Source organism: Carassius gibelio, chromosome B19 (assembly GCF_023724105.1).
Source record: "Carassius gibelio isolate Cgi1373 ecotype wild population from Czech Republic chromosome B19, carGib1.2-hapl.c, whole genome shotgun sequence".
NCBI lineage: Eukaryota > Metazoa > Chordata > Actinopteri > Cypriniformes > Cyprinidae > Carassius > Carassius gibelio.
This window is the reverse complement of record NC_068414.1, coordinates 3,518,698-3,542,091: the sequence shown is the minus strand read 5'-3', so window position 1 is coordinate 3,542,091 and position 23,394 is coordinate 3,518,698. Positions and strand designations below refer to the sequence as shown.

The 23,394-nt window shown below is 46.5% G+C and overlaps 10 non-coding genes across 10 annotated transcripts; all 10 read left to right on the top strand.

Moving 5' to 3' along the window:
• Positions 1-1,115: 1,115 nt before the first annotated feature.
• Positions 1,116-1,187, top strand: trnad-guc (transfer RNA aspartic acid (anticodon GUC)). Its single transcript has one exon. It is a non-coding gene; the product is annotated as a tRNA-Asp (tRNA).
• Positions 1,188-2,791: 1,604 nt separating this feature from the next.
• On the top strand, positions 2,792-2,863 carry trnad-guc (transfer RNA aspartic acid (anticodon GUC)). Its single transcript has one exon. It is a non-coding gene; the product is annotated as a tRNA-Asp (tRNA).
• A 1,612-nt stretch (positions 2,864-4,475) lies between these two features.
• Positions 4,476-4,547, top strand: trnad-guc (transfer RNA aspartic acid (anticodon GUC)). The gene has a single exon. It is a non-coding gene; the product is annotated as a tRNA-Asp (tRNA).
• Positions 4,548-6,152: 1,605 nt separating this feature from the next.
• Positions 6,153-6,224, top strand: trnad-guc (transfer RNA aspartic acid (anticodon GUC)). The gene has a single exon. It is a non-coding gene; the product is annotated as a tRNA-Asp (tRNA).
• Positions 6,225-7,836: 1,612 nt separating this feature from the next.
• trnad-guc (transfer RNA aspartic acid (anticodon GUC)) lies at positions 7,837-7,908 on the top strand. Its single transcript has one exon. It is a non-coding gene; the product is annotated as a tRNA-Asp (tRNA).
• Positions 7,909-9,512: 1,604 nt separating this feature from the next.
• trnad-guc (transfer RNA aspartic acid (anticodon GUC)) lies at positions 9,513-9,584 on the top strand. The gene has a single exon. It is a non-coding gene; the product is annotated as a tRNA-Asp (tRNA).
• Positions 9,585-11,196: 1,612 nt separating this feature from the next.
• trnad-guc (transfer RNA aspartic acid (anticodon GUC)) lies at positions 11,197-11,268 on the top strand. The gene has a single exon. It is a non-coding gene; the product is annotated as a tRNA-Asp (tRNA).
• Positions 11,269-12,868: 1,600 nt separating this feature from the next.
• trnad-guc (transfer RNA aspartic acid (anticodon GUC)) lies at positions 12,869-12,940 on the top strand. The gene has a single exon. It is a non-coding gene; the product is annotated as a tRNA-Asp (tRNA).
• Positions 12,941-20,155: 7,215 nt separating this feature from the next.
• Positions 20,156-20,227, top strand: trnad-guc (transfer RNA aspartic acid (anticodon GUC)). Its single transcript has one exon. It is a non-coding gene; the product is annotated as a tRNA-Asp (tRNA).
• A 1,595-nt stretch (positions 20,228-21,822) lies between these two features.
• On the top strand, positions 21,823-21,894 carry trnad-guc (transfer RNA aspartic acid (anticodon GUC)). The gene has a single exon. It is a non-coding gene; the product is annotated as a tRNA-Asp (tRNA).
• The last annotated feature ends 1,500 nt before the right edge of the window (positions 21,895-23,394 follow it).

Below are 23,394 nucleotides of genomic sequence, written 5' to 3'. Positions count from 1 at the left end.
GCTCACCACTATACCACCAACGCAGTCAGCAGTCAGCAACTTGCGCCGTCACTAAGAAGGCTCGAAGTGCACGAGTCGCCGATAGGGCTAGAGGAGCAGATGAGATCTTTGTTTGGACCCGTCACTAAAGAGAGCCTTCAAGAATTTGCATCCCGTCACGTACAAGAAAGCGCTGCCTTCCCATCCGGCTAAATAAACACGAAGTGGTCAAACGCAGAGAGTGCCTATAATAACCAAAAGCCCAATCAAGGCAATCTCTTTCTCATGCCTCTATCTGAAAAGTTGGATAAAATCTTATATGAAAAAAAAAGTCTTTTAAAGAAATCCCTTATTCCGAGGTCACCGTAGCCACCAGATCCAGTCTGTATCCGCTTCAGTCACCCGGATCCAGTCCGTATCCAGAGAAGATGGTGGATCAACACCTAGAAAGGACCTCTATGGCCCAGAAACACAGCGGAGACCGTGACAACTAGATGAGCCGCAGATACAAATTCCTTGTAAAGACCACCTGGACAAGACCACAGGAAACAGATGATTCTTCTGCACAGTCTGACATTCCTGCAGCCTGGAGCTGATCTACTGGTTTCGTCTGACAAGGGGAGAACTGTCTCCCCGACTGAGCCTGGTTTCTCACCGGGTTTTTTCTCCATCCTTTCACCGATCGAGTTTTGGTTTCTTCCCTCTGTCGCTTCTGGCAGGCGGAGCTGGGGACACTTCATGTACAGCGATATCGTTGACTTGATTGCAAATTATTGCACAGATACTATTTAAACTGAACTTAGCTGAATGATGTCATCAAAGAGTTCAATAACGAAATGCCTTTAACTGTCATTTTGCTTTTTGACGCACTGTGTTCCTAATTAATGTTGTTCAGTTGCATTGACGCAATACTTTCTGTTTAAAGCGCAATTTAAAAAAAAAAAAAAAAAAAAAAGAGTCCAAACAATGACCCCTGCTACGGGTAGTGTTCCAAGTGTTATGCGACTTCAGCTAATGATGGGTCCATCAGAAATTTTACGGTGCTAGGGCTGGGTCTGCGTCAGAAGAAGCCATGCATTGTTTAGTTATGTCAGTGCAGTGCCGTCAGTTGGGGGAGAAACGGCAGCATGCACGGCTCCTCGTTAGTATAGTGGACAGTATCTCCGCCTGTCACGCGGAAGACCGGGGTTCGATTCCCCGACGGGGAGAGCTGGTTCTTTTCGTCTTCCGAATGATCCATCCAAAATGTTTGGTTGGATTCGCAGGTCACAGAAGGAGTTCTGCTTCGACGTCAGCCCGAGCCAAAGGACATGCGTTGGCCGGGAATCGAACCCGGGTCAACTGCTTGGAAGGCAGCTATGCTCACCACTATACCAACAACGCAGGCGGAAGTCAGTAGCTTTATTGACGCACTGTGTTCCTAATAAATGTTGTTCAGTTGCATTGACACAATACTTTTTGTTTAAAGCGCAATTAAAAAAAAAAAAAAAAAAAAAAGAGTCCAAACAATGACCCCTGCTACGGGTAGTGTTGCAAGTGTTATGCGACTTCAGCTAATGATGGGTCCATCCGAAATTATTCCATCCAAAAGTTTTGGGTGGAGGCACAGGTCACAGAGGGAGTTCTGCTTCGACGTCAGCCCGAGCCAAAGGACATGCGCACTGCTCTCTCCAACTGCTTGGAAGGCAGCTATGCTCACCACTATACCACCAACGCAGTCAGCAGTCAGCAACTTGCGCCGTCACTAAGAAGGCTCGAAGTGCACGAGTCGCCGATAGGGCTAGAGGAGCAGATGAGATCTTTGTTTGGACCCGTCACTAAAGGGAGCCTTCAAGAATTTGCATCCCGTCACGTACAAGAAAGCGCTGCCTTCCCATCCGGCTAAATAAACACGAAGTGGTCAAACGCAGAGAGTGCCTATAATAACCAAAAGCCCAATCAAGGCAATCTCTTTCTCATGCCTCTATCTGAAAAGTTGGATAAAATCTTATATGAAAAAAAAAGTCTTTTAAAGAAATCCCTTATTCCGAGGTCACCGTAGCCACCAGATCCAGTCTGTATCCGCTTCAGTCACCCGGATCCAGTCCGTATCCAGAGAAGATGGTGGATCAACACCTAGAAAGGACCTCTATGGCCCAGAAACACAGCGGAGACCGTGACAACTAGATGAGCCGCAGATACAAATCCCCTGTAAAGACCACCTGGACAAGACCACAGGAAACAGATGATTCTTCTGCACAGTCTGACATTCCTGCAGCCTGGAGCTGATCTACCTGTTTCGTCTGACAAGGGGAGAACTGTCTCCCCGATTGAGCCTGGTTTCTCACCGGGTTTTTTCTCCATCCTTTCACCGATCGAGTTTTGGTTTCTTGCCTCTGTCGCTTCTGGCAGGCGGAGCTGGGGACACTTCATGTACAGCGATATCGTTGACTTGATTGCAAATTATTGCACAGATACTATTTAAACTGAACTTAGCTGAATGATGTCATCAAAGAGTTCAATAACGAAATGCCTTTAACTGTCATTTTGCTTTTTGACGCACTGTGTTCCTAATAAATGTTGTTCAGTTGCATTGACACAATACTTTTTGTTTAAAGCGCAATTTAAAAAAAAAAAAAAAAAAAAAAAAAAGAGTCCAAACAATGACCCCAGCTACGGGTAGTGTTCCAAGTGTTATGCGACTTCAGCTAATGATGGGTCCATCAGAAATTTTACGGTGCTAGGGCTGGGTCTGCGTCAGAAGAAGCCATGCATTGTTTAGTTATGTCAGTGCAGTGCCGTCAGTTGGGGGAGAAACGGCAGCATGCACGGCTCCTCGTTAGTATAGTGGACAGTATCTCCGCCTGTCACGCGGAAGACCGGGGTTCGATTCCCCGACGGGGAGAGCTGGTTCATTTCGTCTTCCGAATGATCCATCCAAAATGTTTGGTTGGATTCGCAGGTCACAGAAGGAGTTCTGCTTCGACGTCAGCCCGAGCCAAAGGACATGCGTTGGCCGGGAATCGAACCCGGGTCAACTGCTTGGAAGGCAGCTATGCTCACCACTATACCAACAACGCAGGCGGAAGTCAGTAGCTTTATTGACGCACTGTGTTCCTAATAAATGTTGTTCAGTTGCATTGACACAATACTTTTTGTTTAAAGCGCAATTAAAAAAAAAAAAAAAAAAAAAAAGAGTCCAAACAATGACCCCTGCTACGGGTAGTGTTGCAAGTGTTATGCGACTTCAGCTAATGATGGGTCCATCCGAAATTATTCCATCCAAAAGTTTTGGGTGGAGGCACAGGTCACAGAGGGAGTTCTGCTTCGACGTCAGCCCGAGCCAAAGGATATGCGTTGGCCGGGAATCGAATCCGTGTCAACTGCTTGGAAGGCAGCTATGCTCACCACTATACCACCAACGCAGTCAGCAGTCAGCAACTTGCGCCGTCACTAAGAAGGCTCGAAGTGCACGAGTCGCCGATAGGGCTAGAGGAGCAGATGAGATCTTTGTTTGGACCCGTCACTAAAGAGAGCCTTCAAGAATTTGCATCCCGTCACGTACAAGAAAGCGCTGCCTTCCCATCCGGCTAAATAAACACGAAGTGGTCAAACGCAGAGAGTGCCTATAATAACCAAAAGCCCAATCAAGGCAATCTCTTTCTCATGCCTCTATCTGAAAAGTTGGATAAAATCTTATATGAAAAAAAAAGTCTTTTAAAGAAATCCCTTATTCCGAGGTCACCGTAGCCACCAGATCCAGTCTGTATCCGCTTCAGTCACCCGGATCCAGTCCGTATCCAGAGAAGATGGTGGATCAACACCTAGAAAGGACCTCTATGGCCCAGAAACACAGCGGAGACCGTGACAACTAGATGAGCCGCAGATACAAATTCCTTGTAAAGACCACCTGGACAAGACCACAGGAAACAGATGATTCTTCTGCACAGTCTGACATTCCTGCAGCCTGGAGCTGATCTACTGGTTTCGTCTGACAAGGGGAGAACTGTCTCCCCGACTGAGCCTGGTTTCTCACCGGGTTTTTTCTCCATCCTTTCACCGATCGAGTTTTGGTTTCTTCCCTCTGTCGCTTCTGGCAGGCGGAGCTGGGGACACTTCATGTACAGCGATATCGTTGACTTGATTGCAAATTATTGCACAGATACTATTTAAACTGAACTTAGCTGAATGATGTCATCAAAGAGTTCAATAACGAAATGCCTTTAACTGTCATTTTGCTTTTTGACGCACTGTGTTCCTAATTAATGTTGTTCAGTTGCATTGACGCAATACTTTCTGTTTAAAGCGCAATTTAAAAAAAAAAAAAAAAAAAAAAGAGTCCAAACAATGACCCCTGCTACGGGTAGTGTTCCAAGTGTTATGCGACTTCAGCTAATGATGGGTCCATCAGAAATTTTACGGTGCTAGGGCTGGGTCTGCGTCAGAAGAAGCCATGCATTGTTTAGTTATGTCAGTGCAGTGCCGTCAGTTGGGGGAGAAACGGCAGCATGCACGGCTCCTCGTTAGTATAGTGGACAGTATCTCCGCCTGTCACGCGGAAGACCGGGGTTCGATTCCCCGACGGGGAGAGCTGGTTCTTTTCGTCTTCCGAATGATCCATCCAAAATGTTTGGTTGGATTCGCAGGTCACAGAAGGAGTTCTGCTTCGACGTCAGCCCGAGCCAAAGGACATGCGTTGGCCGGGAATCGAACCCGGGTCAACTGCTTGGAAGGCAGCTATGCTCACCACTATACCAACAACGCAGGCGGAAGTCAGTAGCTTTATTGACGCACTGTGTTCCTAATAAATGTTGTTCAGTTGCATTGACACAATACTTTTTGTTTAAAGCGCAATTAAAAAAAAAAAAAAAAAAAAAAGAGTCCAAACAATGACCCCTGCTACGGGTAGTGTTGCAAGTGTTATGCGACTTCAGCTAATGATGGGTCCATCCGAAATTATTCCATCCAAAAGTTTTGGGTGGAGGCACAGGTCACAGAGGGAGTTCTGCTTCGACGTCAGCCCGAGCCAAAGGACATGCGCACTGCTCTCTCCAACTGCTTGGAAGGCAGCTATGCTCACCACTATACCACCAACGCAGTCAGCAGTCAGCAACTTGCGCCGTCACTAAGAAGGCTCGAAGTGCACGAGTCGCCGATAGGGCTAGAGGAGCAGATGAGATCTTTGTTTGGACCCGTCACTAAAGGGAGCCTTCAAGAATTTGCATCCCGTCACGTACAAGAAAGCGCTGCCTTCCCATCCGGCTAAATAAACACGAAGTGGTCAAACGCAGAGAGTGCCTATAATAACCAAAAGCCCAATCAAGGCAATCTCTTTCTCATGCCTCTATCTGAAAAGTTGGATAAAATCTTATATGAAAAAAAAAGTCTTTTAAAGAAATCCCTTATTCCGAGGTCACCGTAGCCACCAGATCCAGTCTGTATCCGCTTCAGTCACCCGGATCCAGTCCGTATCCAGAGAAGATGGTGGATCAACACCTAGAAAGGACCTCTATGGCCCAGAAACACAGCGGAGACCGTGACAACTAGATGAGCCGCAGATACAAATCCCCTGTAAAGACCACCTGGACAAGACCACAGGAAACAGATGATTCTTCTGCACAGTCTGACATTCCTGCAGCCTGGAGCTGATCTACCTGTTTCGTCTGACAAGGGGAGAACTGTCTCCCCGATTGAGCCTGGTTTCTCACCGGGTTTTTTCTCCATCCTTTCACCGATCGAGTTTTGGTTTCTTGCCTCTGTCGCTTCTGGCAGGCGGAGCTGGGGACACTTCATGTACAGCGATATCGTTGACTTGATTGCAAATTATTGCACAGATACTATTTAAACTGAACTTAGCTGAATGATGTCATCAAAGAGTTCAATAACGAAATGCCTTTAACTGTCATTTTGCTTTTTGACGCACTGTGTTCCTAATAAATGTTGTTCAGTTGCATTGACACAATACTTTTTGTTTAAAGCGCAATTTAAAAAAAAAAAAAAAAAAAAAAAAAAAGAGTCCAAACAATGACCCCAGCTACGGGTAGTGTTCCAAGTGTTATGCGACTTCAGCTAATGATGGGTCCATCAGAAATTTTACGGTGCTAGGGCTGGGTCTGCGTCAGAAGAAGCCATGCATTGTTTAGTTATGTCAGTGCAGTGCCGTCAGTTGGGGGAGAAACGGCAGCATGCACGGCTCCTCGTTAGTATAGTGGACAGTATCTCCGCCTGTCACGCGGAAGACCGGGGTTCGATTCCCCGACGGGGAGAGCTGGTTCTTTTCGTCTTCCGAATGATCCATCCAAAATGTTTGGTTGGATTCGCAGGTCACAGAAGGAGTTCTGCTTCGACGTCAGCCCGAGCCAAAGGACATGCGTTGGCCGGGAATCGAACCCGGGTCAACTGCTTGGAAGGCAGCTATGCTCACCACTATACCAACAACGCAGGCGGAAGTCAGTAGCTTTATTGACGCACTGTGTTCCTAATAAATGTTGTTCAGTTGCATTGACACAATACTTTTTGTTTAAAGCGCAATTAAAAAAAAAAAAAAAAAAAAAAAGAGTCCAAACAATGACCCCTGCTACGGGTAGTGTTGCAAGTGTTATGCGACTTCAGCTAATGATGGGTCCATCCGAAATTATTCCATCCAAAAGTTTTGGGTGGAGGCACAGGTCACAGAGGGAGTTCTGCTTCGACGTCAGCCCGAGCCAAAGGATATGCGTTGGCCGGGAATCGAATCCGTGTCAACTGCTTGGAAGGCAGCTATGCTCACCACTATACCACCAACGCAGTCAGCAGTCAGCAACTTGCGCCGTCACTAAGAAGGCTCGAAGTGCACGAGTCGCCGATAGGGCTAGAGGAGCAGATGAGATCTTTGTTTGGACCCGTCACTAAAGAGAGCCTTCAAGAATTTGCATCCCGTCACGTACAAGAAAGCGCTGCCTTCCCATCCGGCTAAATAAACACGAAGTGGTCAAACGCAGAGAGTGCCTATAATAACCAAAAGCCCAATCAAGGCAATCTCTTTCTCATGCCTCTATCTGAAAAGTTGGATAAAATCTTATATGAAAAAAAAAGTCTTTTAAAGAAATCCCTTATTCCGAGGTCACCGTAGCCACCAGATCCAGTCTGTATCCGCTTCAGTCACCCGGATCCAGTCCGTATCCAGAGAAGATGGTGGATCAACACCTAGAAAGGACCTCTATGGCCCAGAAACACAGCGGAGACCGTGACAACTAGATGAGCCGCAGATACAAATCCCTTGTAAAGACCACCTGGACAAGACCACAGGAAACAGATGATTCTTCTGCACAGTCTGACATTCCTGCAGCCTGGAGCTGATCTACTGGTTTCGTCTGACAAGGGGAGAACTGTCTCCCCGACTGAGCCTGGTTTCTCACCGGGTTTTTTCTCCATCCTTTCACCGATCGAGTTTTGGTTTCTTCCCTCTGTCGCTTCTGGCAGGCGGAGCTGGGGACACTTCATGTACAGCGATATCGTTGACTTGATTGCAAATTATTGCACAGATACTATTTAAACTGAACTTAGCTGAATGATGTCATCAAAGAGTTCAATAACGAAATGCCTTTAACTGTCATTTTGCTTTTTGACGCACTGTGTTCCTAATTAATGTTGTTCAGTTGCATTGACGCAATACTTTCTGTTTAAAGCGCAATTTAAAAAAAAAAAAAAAAAAAAAAGAGTCCAAACAATGACCCCTGCTACGGGTAGTGTTCCAAGTGTTATGCGACTTCAGCTAATGATGGGTCCATCAGAAATTTTACGGTGCTAGGGCTGGGTCTGCGTCAGAAGAAGCCATGCATTGTTTAGTTATGTCAGTGCAGTGCCGTCAGTTGGGGGAGAAACGGCAGCATGCACGGCTCCTCGTTAGTATAGTGGACAGTATCTCCGCCTGTCACGCGGAAGACCGGGGTTCGATTCCCCGACGGGGAGAGCTGGTTCTTTTCGTCTTCCGAATGATCCATCCAAAATGTTTGGTTGGATTCGCAGGTCACAGAAGGAGTTCTGCTTCGACGTCAGCCCGAGCCAAAGGACATGCGTTGGCCGGGAATCGAACCCGGGTCAACTGCTTGGAAGGCAGCTATGCTCACCACTATACCAACAACGCAGGCGGAAGTCAGTAGCTTTTTTGACGCACTGTGTTCCTAATAAATGTTGTTCAGTTGCATTGACACAATACTTTTTGTTTAAAGCGCAATTAAAAAAAAAAAAAAAAAAAAAAGAGTCCAAACAATGACCCCTGCTACGGGTAGTGTTGCAAGTGTTATGCGACTTCAGCTAATGATGGGTCCATCCGAAATTATTCCATCCAAAAGTTTTGGGTGGAGGCACAGGTCACAGAGGGAGTTCTGCTTCGACGTCAGCCCGAGCCAAAGGACATGCGCACTGCTCTCTCCAACTGCTTGGAAGGCAGCTATGCTCACCACTATACCACCAACGCAGTCAGCAGTCAGCAACTTGCGCCGTCACTAAGAAGGCTCGAAGTGCACGAGTCGCCGATAGGGCTAGAGGAGCAGATGAGATCTTTGTTTGGACCCGTCACTAAAGGGAGCCTTCAAGAATTTGCATCCCGTCACGTACAAGAAAGCGCTGCCTTCCCATCCGGCTAAATAAACACGAAGTGGTCAAACGCAGAGAGTGCCTATAATAACCAAAAGCCCAATCAAGGCAATCTCTTTCTCATGCCTCTATCTGAAAAGTTGGATAAAATCTTATATGAAAAAAAAAGTCTTTTAAAGAAATCCCTTATTCCGAGGTCACCGTAGCCACCAGATCCAGTCTGTATCCGCTTCAGTCACCCGGATCCAGTCCGTATCCAGAGAAGATGGTGGATCAACACCTAGAAAGGACCTCTATGGCCCAGAAACACAGCGGAGACCGTGACAACTAGATGAGCCGCAGATACAAATCCCCTGTAAAGACCACCTGGACAAGACCACAGGAAACAGATGATTCTTCTGCACAGTCTGACATTCCTGCAGCCTGGAGCTGATCTACCTGTTTCGTCTGACAAGGGGAGAACTGTCTCCCCGATTGAGCCTGGTTTCTCACCGGGTTTTTTCTCCATCCTTTCACCGATCGAGTTTTGGTTTCTTGCCTCTGTCGCTTCTGGCAGGCGGAGCTGGGGACACTTCATGTACAGCGATATCGTTGACTTGATTGCAAATTATTGCACAGATACTATTTAAACTGAACTTAGCTGAATGATGTCATCAAAGAGTTCAATAACGAAATGCCTTTAGCTGTCATTTTGCTTTTTGACGCACTGTGTTCCTAATAAATGTTGTTCAGTTGCATTGACACAATACTTTTTGTTTAAAGCGCAATTTAAAAAAAAAAAAAAAAAAAAAAAAAAGAGTCCAAACAATGACCCCAGCTACGGGTAGTGTTCCAAGTGTTATGCGACTTCAGCTAATGATGGGTCCATCAGAAATTTTACGGTGCTAGGGCTGGGTCTGCGTCAGAAGAAGCCATGCATTGTTTAGTTATGTCAGTGCAGTGCCGTCAGTTGGGGGAGAAACGGCAGCATGCACGGCTCCTCGTTAGTATAGTGGACAGTATCTCCGCCTGTCACGCGGAAGACCGGGGTTCGATTCCCCGACGGGGAGAGCTGGTTCTTTTCGTCTTCCGAATGATCCATCCAAAATGTTTGGTTGGATTCGCAGGTCACAGAAGGAGTTCTGCTTCGACGTCAGCCCGAGCCAAAGGACATGCGTTGGCCGGGAATCGAACCCGGGTCAACTGCTTGGAAGGCAGCTATGCTCACCACTATACCAACAACGCAGGCGGAAGTCAGTAGCTTTATTGACGCACTGTGTTCCTAATAAATGTTGTTCAGTTGCATTGACACAATACTTTTTGTTTAAAGCGCAATTAAAAAAAAAAAAAAAAAAAAAAAGAGTCCAAACAATGACCCCTGCTACGGGTAGTGTTGCAAGTGTTATGCGACTTCAGCTAATGATGGGTCCATCCGAAATTATTCCATCCAAAAGTTTTGGGTGGAGGCACAGGTCACAGAGGGAGTTCTGCTTCGACGTCAGCCCGAGCCAAAGGATATGCGTTGGCCGGGAATCGAATCCGTGTCAACTGCTTGGAAGGCAGCTATGCTCACCACTATACCACCAACGCAGTCAGCAGTCAGCAACTTGCGCCGTCACTAAGAAGGCTCGAAGTGCACGAGTCGCCGATAGGGCTAGAGGAGCAGATGAGATCTTTGTTTGGACCCGTCACTAAAGAGAGCCTTCAAGAATTTGCATCCCGTCACGTACAAGAAAGCGCTGCCTTCCCATCCGGCTAAATAAACACGAAGTGGTCAAACGCAGAGAGTGCCTATAATAACCAAAAGCCCAATCAAGGCAATCTCTTTCTCATGCCTCTATCTGAAAAGTTGGATAAAATCTTATATGAAAAAAAAAGTCTTTTAAAGAAATCCCTTATTCCGAGGTCACCGTAGCCACCAGATCCAGTCTGTATCCGCTTCAGTCACCCGGATCCAGTCCGTATCCAGAGAAGATGGTGGATCAACACCTAGAAAGGACCTCTATGGCCCAGAAACACAGCGGAGACCGTGACAACTAGATGAGCCGCAGATACAAATTCCTTGTAAAGACCACCTGGACAAGACCACAGGAAACAGATGATTCTTCTGCACAGTCTGACATTCCTGCAGCCTGGAGCTGATCTACTGGTTTCGTCTGACAAGGGGAGAACTGTCTCCCCGACTGAGCCTGGTTTCTCACCGGGTTTTTTCTCCATCCTTTCACCGATCGAGTTTTGGTTTCTTCCCTCTGTCGCTTCTGGCAGGCGGAGCTGGGGACACTTCATGTACAGCGATATCGTTGACTTGATTGCAAATTATTGCACAGATACTATTTAAACTGAACTTAGCTGAATGATGTCATCAAAGAGTTCAATAACGAAATGCCTTTAACTGTCATTTTGCTTTTTGACGCACTGTGTTCCTAATTAATGTTGTTCAGTTGCATTGACGCAATACTTTCTGTTTAAAGCGCAATTTAAAAAAAAAAAAAAAAAAAAAAGAGTCCAAACAATGACCCCTGCTACGGGTAGTGTTCCAAGTGTTATGCGACTTCAGCTAATGATGGGTCCATCAGAAATTTTACGGTGCTAGGGCTGGGTCTGCGTCAGAAGAAGCCATGCATTGTTTAGTTATGTCAGTGCAGTGCCGTCAGTTGGGGGAGAAACGGCAGCATGCACGGCTCCTCGTTAGTATAGTGGACAGTATCTCCGCCTGTCACGCGGAAGACCGGGGTTCGATTCCCCGACGGGGAGAGCTGGTTCTTTTCGTCTTCCGAATGATCCATCCAAAATGTTTGGTTGGATTCGCAGGTCACAGAAGGAGTTCTGCTTCGACGTCAGCCCGAGCCAAAGGACATGCGTTGGCCGGGAATCGAACCCGGGTCAACTGCTTGGAAGGCAGCTATGCTCACCACTATACCAACAACGCAGGCGGAAGTCAGTAGCTTTATTGACGCACTGTGTTCCTAATAAATGTTGTTCAGTTGCATTGACACAATACTTTTTGTTTAAAGCGCAATTAAAAAAAAAAAAAAAAAAAAAAGAGTCCAAACAATGACCCCTGCTACGGGTAGTGTTGCAAGTGTTATGCGACTTCAGCTAATGATGGGTCCATCCGAAATTATTCCATCCAAAAGTTTTGGGTGGAGGCACAGGTCACAGAGGGAGTTCTGCTTCGACGTCAGCCCGAGCCAAAGGACATGCGCACTGCTCTCTCCAACTGCTTGGAAGGCAGCTATGCTCACCACTATACCACCAACGCAGTCAGCAGTCAGCAACTTGCGCCGTCACTAAGAAGGCTCGAAGTGCACGAGTCGCCGATAGGGCTAGAGGAGCAGATGAGATCTTTGTTTGGACCCGTCACTAAAGGGAGCCTTCAAGAATTTGCATCCCGTCACGTACAAGAAAGCGCTGCCTTCCCATCCGGCTAAATAAACACGAAGTGGTCAAACGCAGAGAGTGCCTATAATAACCAAAAGCCCAATCAAGGCAATCTCTTTCTCATGCCTCTATCTGAAAAGTTGGATAAAATCTTATATGAAAAAAAAAGTCTTTTAAAGAAATCCCTTATTCCGAGGTCACCGTAGCCACCAGATCCAGTCTGTATCCGCTTCAGTCACCCGGATCCAGTCCGTATCCAGAGAAGATGGTGGATCAACACCTAGAAAGGACCTCTATGGCCCAGAAACACAGCGGAGACCGTGACAACTAGATGAGCCGCAGATACAAATCCCCTGTAAAGACCACCTGGACAAGACCACAGGAAACAGATGATTCTTCTGCACAGTCTGACATTCCTGCAGCCTGGAGCTGATCTACCTGTTTCGTCTGACAAGGGGAGAACTGTCTCCCCGATTGAGCCTGGTTTCTCACCGGGTTTTTTCTCCATCCTTTCACCGATCGAGTTTTGGTTTCTTGCCTCTGTCGCTTCTGGCAGGCGGAGCTGGGGACACTTCATGTACAGCGATATCGTTGACTTGATTGCAAATTATTGCACAGATACTATTTAAACTGAACTTAGCTGAATGATGTCATCAAAGAGTTCAATAACGAAATGCCTTTAACTGTCATTTTGCTTTTTGACGCACTGTGTTCCTAATAAATGTTGTTCAGTTGCATTGACACAATACTTTTTGTTTAAAGCGCAATTTAAAAAAAAAAAAAAAAAAAAAAGAGTCCAAACAATGACCCCTGCTACGGGTAGTGTTCCAAGTGTTATGCGACTTCAGCTAATGATGGGTCCATCAGAAATTTTACGGTGCTAGGGCTGGGTCTGCGTCAGAAGAAGCCATGCATTGTTTAGTTATGTCAGTGCAGTGCCGTCAGTTGGGGGAGAAACGGCAGCATGCACGGCTCCTCGTTAGTATAGTGGACAGTATCTCCGCCTGTCACGCGGAAGACCGGGGTTCGATTCCCCGACGGGGAGAGCTGGTTCTTTTCGTCTTCCGAATGATCCATCCAAAATGTTTGGTTGGATTCGCAGGTCACAGAAGGAGTTCTGCTTCGACGTCAGCCCGAGCCAAAGGACATGCGTTGGCCGGGAATCGAACCCGGGTCAACTGCTTGGAAGGCAGCTATGCTCACCACTATACCAACAACGCAGGCGGAAGTCAGTAGCTTTTTTGACGCACTGTGTTCCTAATAAATGTTGTTCAGTTGCATTGACACAATACTTTTTGTTTAAAGCGCAATTAAAAAAAAAAAAAAAAAAAAAAAGAGTCCAAACAATGACCCCTGCTACGGGTAGTGTTGCAAGTGTTATGCGACTTCAGCTAATGATGGGTCCATCCGAAATTATTCCATCCAAAAGTTTTGGGTGGAGGCACAGGTCACAGAGGGAGTTCTGCTTCGACGTCAGCCCGAGCCAAAGGACATGCGCACTGCTCTCTCCAACTGCTTGGAAGGCAGCTATGCTCACCACTATACCACCAACGCAGTCAGCAGTCAGCAACTTGCGCCGTCACTAAGAAGGCTCGAAGTGCACGAGTCGCCGATAGGGCTAGAGGAGCAGATGAGATCTTTGTTTGGACCCGTCACTAAAGGGAGCCTTCAAGAATTTGCATCCCGTCACGTACAAGAAAGCGCTGCCTTCCCATCCGGCTAAATAAACACGAAGTGGTCAAACGCAGAGAGTGCCTATAATAACCAAAAGCCCAATCAAGGCAATCTCTTTCTCATGCCTCTATCTGAAAAGTTGGATAAAATCTTATATGAAAAAAAAAGTCTTTTAAAGAAATCCCTTATTCCGAGGTCACCGTAGCCACCAGATCCAGTCTGTATCCGCTTCAGTCACCCGGATCCAGTCCGTATCCAGAGAAGATGGTGGATCAACACCTAGAAAGGACCTCTATGGCCCAGAAACACAGCGGAGACCGTGACAACTAGATGAGCCGCAGATACAAATCCCCTGTAAAGACCACCTGGACAAGACCACAGGAAACAGATGATTCTTCTGCACAGTCTGACATTCCTGCAGCCTGGAGCTGATCTACCTGTTTCGTCTGACAAGGGGAGAACTGTCTCCCCGATTGAGCCTGGTTTCTCACCGGGTTTTTTCTCCATCCTTTCACCGATCGAGTTTTGGTTTCTTCCCTCTGTCGCTTCTGGCAGGCGGAGCTGGGGACACTTCATGTACAGCGATATCGTTGACTTGATTGCAAATTATTGCACAGATACTATTTAAACTGAACTTAGCTGAATGATGTCATCAAAGAGTTCAATAACGAAATGCCTTTAACTGTCATTTTGCTTTTTGACGCACTGTGTTCCTAATTAATGTTGTTCAGTTGCATTGACGCAATACTTTCTGTTTAAAGCGCAATTTAAAAAAAAAAAAAAAAAAAAAAGAGTCCAAACAATGACCCCTGCTACGGGTAGTGTTCCAAGTGTTATGCGACTTCAGCTAATGATGGGTCCATCAGAAATTTTACGGTGCTAGGGCTGGGTCTGCGTCAGAAGAAGCCATGCATTGTTTAGTTATGTCAGTGCAGTGCCGTCAGTTGGGGGAGAAACGGCAGCATGCACGGCTCCTCGTTAGTATAGTGGACAGTATCTCCCCCTGTCACGCGGAAGACCGGGGTTCGATTCCCCGACGGGGAGAGCTGGTCCTTTTCGTCTTCCGAATGATCCATCCAAAATGTTTGGTTGGAGTCGCAGGTCACAGAAGGAGTTCTGCTTCGACGTCAGCCCGAGCCAAAGGACATGCGTTGGCCGGGAATCGAACCCGGGTCAACTGCTTGGAAGGCAGCTATGCTCACCACTATACCACAAACGCAGGCGGAAGTCAGTAGCTTTATTGACGCACTGTGTTCCTAATAAATGTTGTTCAGTTGCATTGACACAATACTTTTTGTTTAAAGCGCAATAAAAAAAAAAAAAAAAAAAAAAAAAAAGAGTCCAAACAATGACCCCTGCTACCGGTAGTGTTGCAAGTGTTATGCGACTTCAGCTAATGATGGGTCCATCCGAAATTATTCCATCCAAAAGTTTTGGGTGGAGGCACAGGTCACAGAGGGAGTTCTGCTTCGACGTCAGCCCGAGCCAAAGGACATGCGCACTGCTCTCTCCAACTGCTTGGAAGGCAGCTATGCTCACCACTATACAACCAACGCAGTCAGCAGTCAGCAACTTGCGCCGTCACTAAGAAGGCTCGAAGTGCACGAGTCGCCGATAGGGCTAGAGGAGCAGATGAGATCTTTGTTTGGACCCGTCACTAAAGAGAGCCTTCAAGAATTTGCATCCCGTCACGTACAAGAAAGCGCTGCCTTCCCATCCGGCTAAATAAACACGAAGTGGTCAAACGCAGAGAGTGCCTATAATAACCAAAAGCCCAATCAAGGCAATCTCTTTCTCATGCCTCTATCTGAAAAGTTGGATAAAATCTTATATGAAAAAAAAAGTCTTTTAAAGAAATCCCTTATTCCGAGGTCACCGTAGCCACCAGATCCAGTCTGTATCCGCTTCAGTCACCCGGATCCAGTCCGTATACAGAGAAGATGGTGGATCAACACCTAGAAAGGACCTCTATGGCCCAGAAACACAGCGGAGACCGTGACAACTAGATGAGCCGCAGATACAAATCCCCTGTAAAGACCACCTGGACAAGACCACAGGAAACAGATGATTCTTCTGCACAGTCTGACATTACTGCACCCTGGAGCTGATCTACCTGTTTCGTCTGACAAGGGGAGAACTGTCTCCCCGATTGAGCCTGGTTTCTCACCGGGTTTTTTCTCCATCCTTTCACCGATCGAGTTTTGGTTTCTTGCCTCTGTCGCTTCTGGCAGGCGGAGCTGGGGACACTTCATGTACAGCGATATCGTTGACTTGATTGCAAATTATTGCACAGATACTATTTAAACTGAACTTAGCTGAATGATGTCATCAAAGAGTTCAATAACGAAATGCCTTTAACTGTCATTTTGCTTTTTGACGCACTGTGTTCCTAATTAATGTTGTTCAGTTGCATTGACGCAATACTTTCTGTTTAAAGCGCAATTTAAAAAAAAAAAAAAAAAAAAAAGAGTCCAAACAATGACCCCTGCTACGGGTAGTGTTCCAAGTGTTATGCGACTTCAGCTAATGATGGGTCCATCAGAAATTTTACGGTGCTAGGGCTGGGTCTGCGTCAGAAGAAGCCATGCATTGTTTAGTTATGTCAGTGCAGTGCCGTCAGTTGGGGGAGAAACGGCAGCATGCACGGCTCCTCGTTAGTATAGTGGACAGTATCTCCCCCTGTCACGCGGAAGACCGGGGTTCGATTCCCCGACGGGGAGAGCTGGTCCTTTTCGTCTTCCGAATGATCCATCCAAAATGTTTGGTTGGAGTCGCAGGTCACAGAAGGAGTTCTGCTTCGACGTCAGCCCGAGCCAAAGGACATGCGTTGGCCGGGAATCGAACCCGGGTCAACTGCTTGGAAGGCAGCTATGCTCACCACTATACCACAAACGCAGGCGGAAGTCAGTAGCTTTATTGACGCACTGTGTTCCTAATAAATGTTGTTCAGTTGCATTGACACAATACTTTTTGTTTAAAGCGCAATAAAAAAAAAAAAAAAAAAAAAAAAAGAGTCCAAACAATGACCCCTGCTACCGGTAGTGTTGCAAGTGTTATGCGACTTCAGCTAATGATGGGTCCATCCGAAATTATTCCATCCAAAAGTTTTGGGTGGAGGCACAGGTCACAGAGGGAGTTCTGCTTCGACGTCAGCCCGAGCCAAAGGACATGCGCACTGCTCTCTCCAACTGCTTGGAAGGCAGCTATGCTCACCACTATACCACCAACGCAGTCAGCAGTCAGCAACTTGCGCCGTCACTAAGAAGGCTCGAAGTGCACGAGTCGCCGATAGGGCTAGAGGAGCAGATGAGATCTTTGTTTGGACCCGTCACTAAAGAGAGCCTTCAAGAATTTGCATCCCGTCACGTACAAGAAAGCGCTGCCTTCCCATCCGGCTAAATAAACACGAAGTGGTCAAACGCAGAGAGTGCCTATAATAACCAAAAGCCCAATCAAGGCAATCTCTTTCTCATGCCTCTATCTGAAAAGTTGGATAAAATCTTATATGAAAAAAAAAGTCTTTTAAAGAAATCCCTTATTCCGAGGTCACCGTAGCCACCAGATCCAGTCTGTATCCGCTTCAGTCACCCGGATCCAGTCCGTATACAGAGAAGATGGTGGATCAACACCTAGAAAGGACCTCTATGGCCCAGAAACACAGCGGAGACCGTGACAACTAGATGAGCCGCAGATACAAATCCCCTGTAAAGACCACCTGGACAAGACCACAGGAAACAGATGATTCTTCTGCACAGTCTGACATTACTGCACCCTGGAGCTGATCTACCTGTTTCGTCTGACAAGGGGAGAACTGTCTCCCCGATTGAGCCTGGTTTCTCACCGGGTTTTTTCTCCATCCTTTCACCGATCGAGTTTTGGTTTCTTGCCTCTGTCGCTTCTGGCAGGCGGAGCTGGGGACACTTCATGTACAGCGATATCGTTGACTTGATTGCAAATTATTGCACAGATACTATTTAAACTGAACTTAGCTGAATGATGTCATCAAAGAGTTCAATAACGAAATGCCTTTAACTGTCATTTTGCTTTTTGACGCACTGTGTTCCTAATAAATGTTGTTCAGTTGCATTGACACAATACTTTTTGTTTAAAGCGCAATTAAAAAAAAAAAAAAAAAAAAAAAAGAGTCCAAACAATGACCCCTGCTACGGGTAGTGTTGCAAGTGTTATGCGACTTCAGCTAATGATGGGTCCATCCGAAATTATTCCATCCAAAAGTTTTGGGTGGAGGCACAGGTCACAGAGGGAGTTCTGCTTCGACGTCAGCCCGAGCCAAAGGACATGCGCACTGCTTTCTCCAACTGCTTGGAAGGCAGCTATGCTCACCACTATACCACCAACGCAGTCAGCAGTCAGCAACTTGCGCCGTCACTAAGAAGGCTCGAAGTGCACGAGTCGCCGATAGGGCTAGAGGAGCAGATGAGATCTTTGTTTGGACCCGTCACTAAAGAGAGCCTTCAAGAATTTGCATCCCGTCACGTACAAGAAAGCGCTGCCTTCCCATCCGGCTAAATAAACACGAAGTGGTCAAACGCAGAGAGTGCCTATAATAACCAAAAGCCCAATCAAGGCAATCTCTTTCTCATGCCTCTATCTGAAAAGTTGGATAAAATCTTATATGAAAAAAAAAGTCTTTTAAAGAAATCCCTTATTCCGAGGTCACCGTAGCCACCAGATCCAGTCTGTATCCGCTTCAGTCACCCGGATCCAGTCCGTATACAGAGAAGATGGTGGATCAACACCTAGAAAGGACCTCTATGGCCCAGAAACACAGCGGAGACCGTGACAACTAGATGAGCCGCAGATACAAATCCCCTGTAAAGACCACCTGGACAAGACCACAGGAAACAGATGATTCTTCTGCACAGTCTGACATTCCTGCAGCCTGGAGCTGATCTACCTGTTTCGTCTGACAAGGGGAGAACTGTCTCCCCGATTGAGCCTGGTTTCTCACCGGGTTTTTTCTCCATCCTTTCACCGATCGAGTTTTGGTTTCTTCCCTCTGTCGCTTCTGGCAGGCGGAGCTGGGGACACTTCATGTACAGCGATATCGTTGACTTGATTGCAAATTATTGCACAGATACTATTTAAACTGAACTTAGCTGAATGATGTCATCAAAGAGTTCAATAACGAAATGCCTTTAACTGTCATTTTGCTTTTTGACGCACTGTGTTCCTAATTAATGTTGTTCAGTTGCATTGACGCAATACTTTCTGTTTAAAGCGCAATTTAAAAAAAAAAAAAAAAAAAAAAGAGTCCAAACAATGACCCCTGCTACGGGTAGTGTTGCAAGTGTTATGCGACTTCAGCTAATGATGGGTCCATCCGAAATTATTCCATCCAAAAGTTTTGGGTGGAGGCACAGGTCACAGAGGGAGTTCTGCTTCGACGTCAGCCCGAGCCAAAGGACATGCGCACTGCTTTCTCCAACTGCTTGGAAGGCAGCTATGCTCACCACTATACCACCAACGCAGTCAGCAGTCAGCAACTTGCGCCGTCACTAAGAAGGCTCGAAGTGCACGAGTCGCCGATAGGGCTAGAGGAGCAGATGAGATCTTTGTTTGGACCCGTCACTAAAGAGAGCCTTCAAGAATTTGCATCCCGTCACGTACAAGAAAGCGCTGCCTTCCCATCCGGCTAAATAAACACGAAGTGGTCAAACGCAGAGAGTGCCTATAATAACCAAAAGCCCAATCAAGGCAATCTCTTTCTCATGCCTCTATCTGAAAAGTTGGATAAAATCTTATATGAAAAAAAAAGTCTTTTAAAGAAATCCCTTATTCCGAGGTCACCGTAGCCACCAGATCCAGTCTGTATCCGCTTCAGTCACCCGGATCCAGTCCGTATACAGAGAAGATGGTGGATCAACACCTAGAAAGGACCTCTATGGCCCAGAAACACAGCGGAGACCGTGACAACTAGATGAGCCGCAGATACAAATCCCCTGTAAAGACCACCTGGACAAGACCACAGGAAACAGATGATTCTTCTGCACAGTCTGACATTCCTGCAGCCTGGAGCTGATCTACCTGTTTCGTCTGACAAGGGGAGAACTGTCTCCCCGATTGAGCCTGGTTTCTCACCGGGTTTTTTCTCCATCCTTTCACCGATCGAGTTTTGGTTTCTTCCCTCTGTCGCTTCTGGCAGGCGGAGCTGGGGACACTTCATGTACAGCGATATCGTTGACTTGATTGCAAATTATTGCACAGATACTATTTAAACTGAACTTAGCTGAATGATGTCATCAAAGAGTTCAATAACGAAATGCCTTTAACTGTCATTTTGCTTTTTGACGCACTGTGTTCCTAATTAATGTTGTTCAGTTGCATTGACGCAATACTTTCTGTTTAAAGCGCAATTTAAAAAAAAAAAAAAAAAAAAAAAAAGAGTCCAAACAATGACCCCAGCTACGGGTAGTGTTCCAAGTGTTATGCGACTTCAGCTAATGATGGGTCCATCAGAAATTTTACGGTGCTAGGGCTGGGTCTGCGTCAGAAGAAGCCATGCATTGTTAAGTTATGTCAGTGCAGTGCCGTCAGTTGGGGGAGAAACGGCAGCATGCACGGCTCCTCGTTAGTATAGTGGACAGTATCTCCGCCTGTCACGCGGAAGACCGGGGTTCGATTCCCCGACGGGGAGAGCTGGTTCTTTTCGTCTTCCGAATGATCCATCCAAAATGTTTGGTTGGATTCGCAGGTCACAGAAGGAGTTCTGCTTCGACGTCAGCCCGAGCCAAAGGACATGCGTTGGCCGGGAATCGAACCCGGGTCAACTGCTTGGAAGGCAGCTATGCTCACCACTATACCAACAACGCAGGCGGAAGTCAGTAGCTTTATTGACGCACTGTGTTCCTAATAAATGTTGTTCAGTTGCATTGACACAATACTTTTTGTTTAAAGCGCAATTAAAAAAAAAAAAAAAAAAAAAAAAGAGTCCAAACAATGACCCCTGCTACGGGTAGTGTTGCAAGTGTTATGCGACTTCAGCTAATGATGGGTCCATCCGAAATTATTCCATCCAAAAGTTTTGGGTGGAGGCACAGGTCACAGAGGGAGTTCTGCTTCGACGTCAGCCCGAGCCAAAGGACATGCGCACTGCTCTCTCCAACTGCTTGGAAGGCAGCTATGCTCACCACTATACCACCAACGCAGTCAGCAACTTGCGCCGTCACTAAGAAGGCTCGAAGTGCACGAGTCGCCGATAGGGCTAGAGGAGCAGATGAGATCTTTGTTTGGACCCGTCACTAAAGTGAGCCTTCAAGAATTTGCATCCCGTCACGTACAAGAAAGCGCTGCCTTCCCATCCGGCTAAATAAACACGAAGTGGTCAAACGCAGAGAGTGCCTATAATAACCAAAAGCCCAATCAAGGCAATCTCTTTCTCATGCCTCTATCTGAAAAGTTGGATAAAATCTTATATGAAAAAAAAAGTCTTTTAAAGAAATCCCTTATTCCGAGGTCACCGTAGCCACCAGATCCAGTCTGTATCCGCTTCAGTCACCCGGATCCAGTCCGTATACAGAGAAGATGGTGGATCAACACCTAGAAAGGACCTCTATGGCCCAGAAACACAGCGGAGACCGTGACAACCAGATGAGCCGCAGATACAAATCCCCTGTAAAGACCACCTGGACAAGACCACAGGAAACAGATGATTCTTCTGCACAGTCTGACATTCCTGCAGCCTGGAGCTGATCTACCTGTTTCGTCTGACAAGGGGAGAACTGTCTCCCCGATTGAGCCTGGTTTCTCACCGGGTTTTTTCTCCATCCTTTCACCGATCGAGTTTTGGTTTCTTCCCTCTGTCGCTTCTGGCAGGCGGAGCTGGGGACACTTCATGTACAGCGATATCGTTGACTTGATTGCAAATTATTGCACAGATACTATTTAAACTGAACTTAGCTGAATGATGTCATCAAAGAGTTCAATAACGAAATGCCTTTAACTGTCATTTTGCTTTTTGACGCACTGTGTTCCTAATTAATGTTGTTCAGTTGCATTGACGCAATACTTTCTGTTTAAAGCGCAATTTAAAAAAAAAAAAAAAAAAAAAAGAGTCCAAACAATGACCCCTGCTACGGGTAGTGTTCCAAGTGTTATGCGACTTCAGCTAATGATGGGTCCATCAGAAATTTTACGGTGCTAGGGCTGGGTCTGCGTCAGAAGAAGCCATGCATTGTTTAGTTATGTCAGTGCAGTGCCGTCAGTTGGGGGAGAAACGGCAGCATGCACGGCTCCTCGTTAGTATAGTGGACAGTATCTCCGCCTGTCACGCGGAAGACCGGGGTTCGATTCCCCGACGGGGAGAGCTGGTTCTTTTCGTCTTCCGAATGATCCATCCAAAATGTTTGGTTGGATTCGCAGGTCACAGAAGGAGTTCTGCTTCGACGTCAGCCCGAGCCAAAGGACATGCGTTGGCCGGGAATCGAACCCGGGTCAACTGCTTGGAAGGCAGCTATGCTCACCACTATACCAACAACGCAGGCGGAAGTCAGTAGCTTTATTGACGCACTGTGTTCCTAATAAATGTTGTTCAGTTGCATTGACACAATACTTTTTGTTTAAAGCGCAATTAAAAAAAAAAAAAAAAAAAAAAAGAGTCCAAACAATGACCCCTGCTACGGGTAGTGTTGCAAGTGTTATGCGACTTCAGCTAATGATGGGTCCATCCAAAATTATTCCATCCAAAAGTTTTGGGTGGAGGCACAGGTCACAGAGGGAGTTCTGCTTCGACGTCAGCCCGAGCCAAAGGACATGCGCACTGCTCTCTCCAACTGCTTGGAAGGCAGCTATGCTCACCACTATACCACCAACGCAGTCAGCAGTCAGCAACTTGCGCCGTCACTAAGAAGGCTCGAAGTGCACGAGTCGCCGATAGGGCTAGAGGAGCAGATGAGATCTTTGTTTGGACCCGTCACTAAAGAGAGCCTTCAAGAATTTGCATCCCGTCACGTACAAGAAAGCGCTGCCTTCCCATCCGGCTAAATAAACACGAAGTGGTCAAACGCAGAGAGTGCCTATAATAACCAAAAGCCCAATCAAGGCAATCTCTTTCTCATGCCTCTATCTGAAAAGTTGGATAAAATCTTATATGAAAAAAAAAGTCTTTTAAAGAAATCCCTTATTCCGAGGTCACCGTAGCCACCAGATCCAGTCTGTATCCGCTTCAGTCACCCGGATCCAGTCCGTATACAGAGAAGATGGTGGATCAACACCTAGAAAGGACCTCTATGGCCCAGAAACACAGCGGAGACCGTGACATCTAGATGAGCCGCAGATACAAATCCCCTGTAAAGACCACCTGGACAAGACCACAGGAAACAGATGATTCTTCTGCACAGTCTGACATTACTGCACCCTGGAGCTGATCTACCTGTTTCGTCTGACAAGGGGAGAACTGTCTCCCCGATTGAGCCTGGTTTCTCACCGGGTTTTTTCTCCATCCTTTCACCGATCGAGTTTTGGTTTCTTGCCTCTGTCGCTTCTGGCAGGCGGAGCTGGGGACACTACATGTACAGCGATATCGTTGACTTGATTGCAAATTATTGCACAGATACTATTTAAACTGAACTTAGCTGAATGATGTCATCAAAGAGTTCAATAACGAAATGCCTTTAACTGTCATTTTGCTTTTTGACGCACTGTGTTCCTAATAAATGTTGTTCAGTTGCATTGACACAATACTTTTTGTTTAAAGCGCAATTAAAAAAAAAAAAAAAAAAAAAAAAAAAAGAGTCCAAACAATGACCCCTGCTACGGGTAGTGTTGCAAGTGTTATGCGACTTCAGCTAATGATGGGTCCATCCG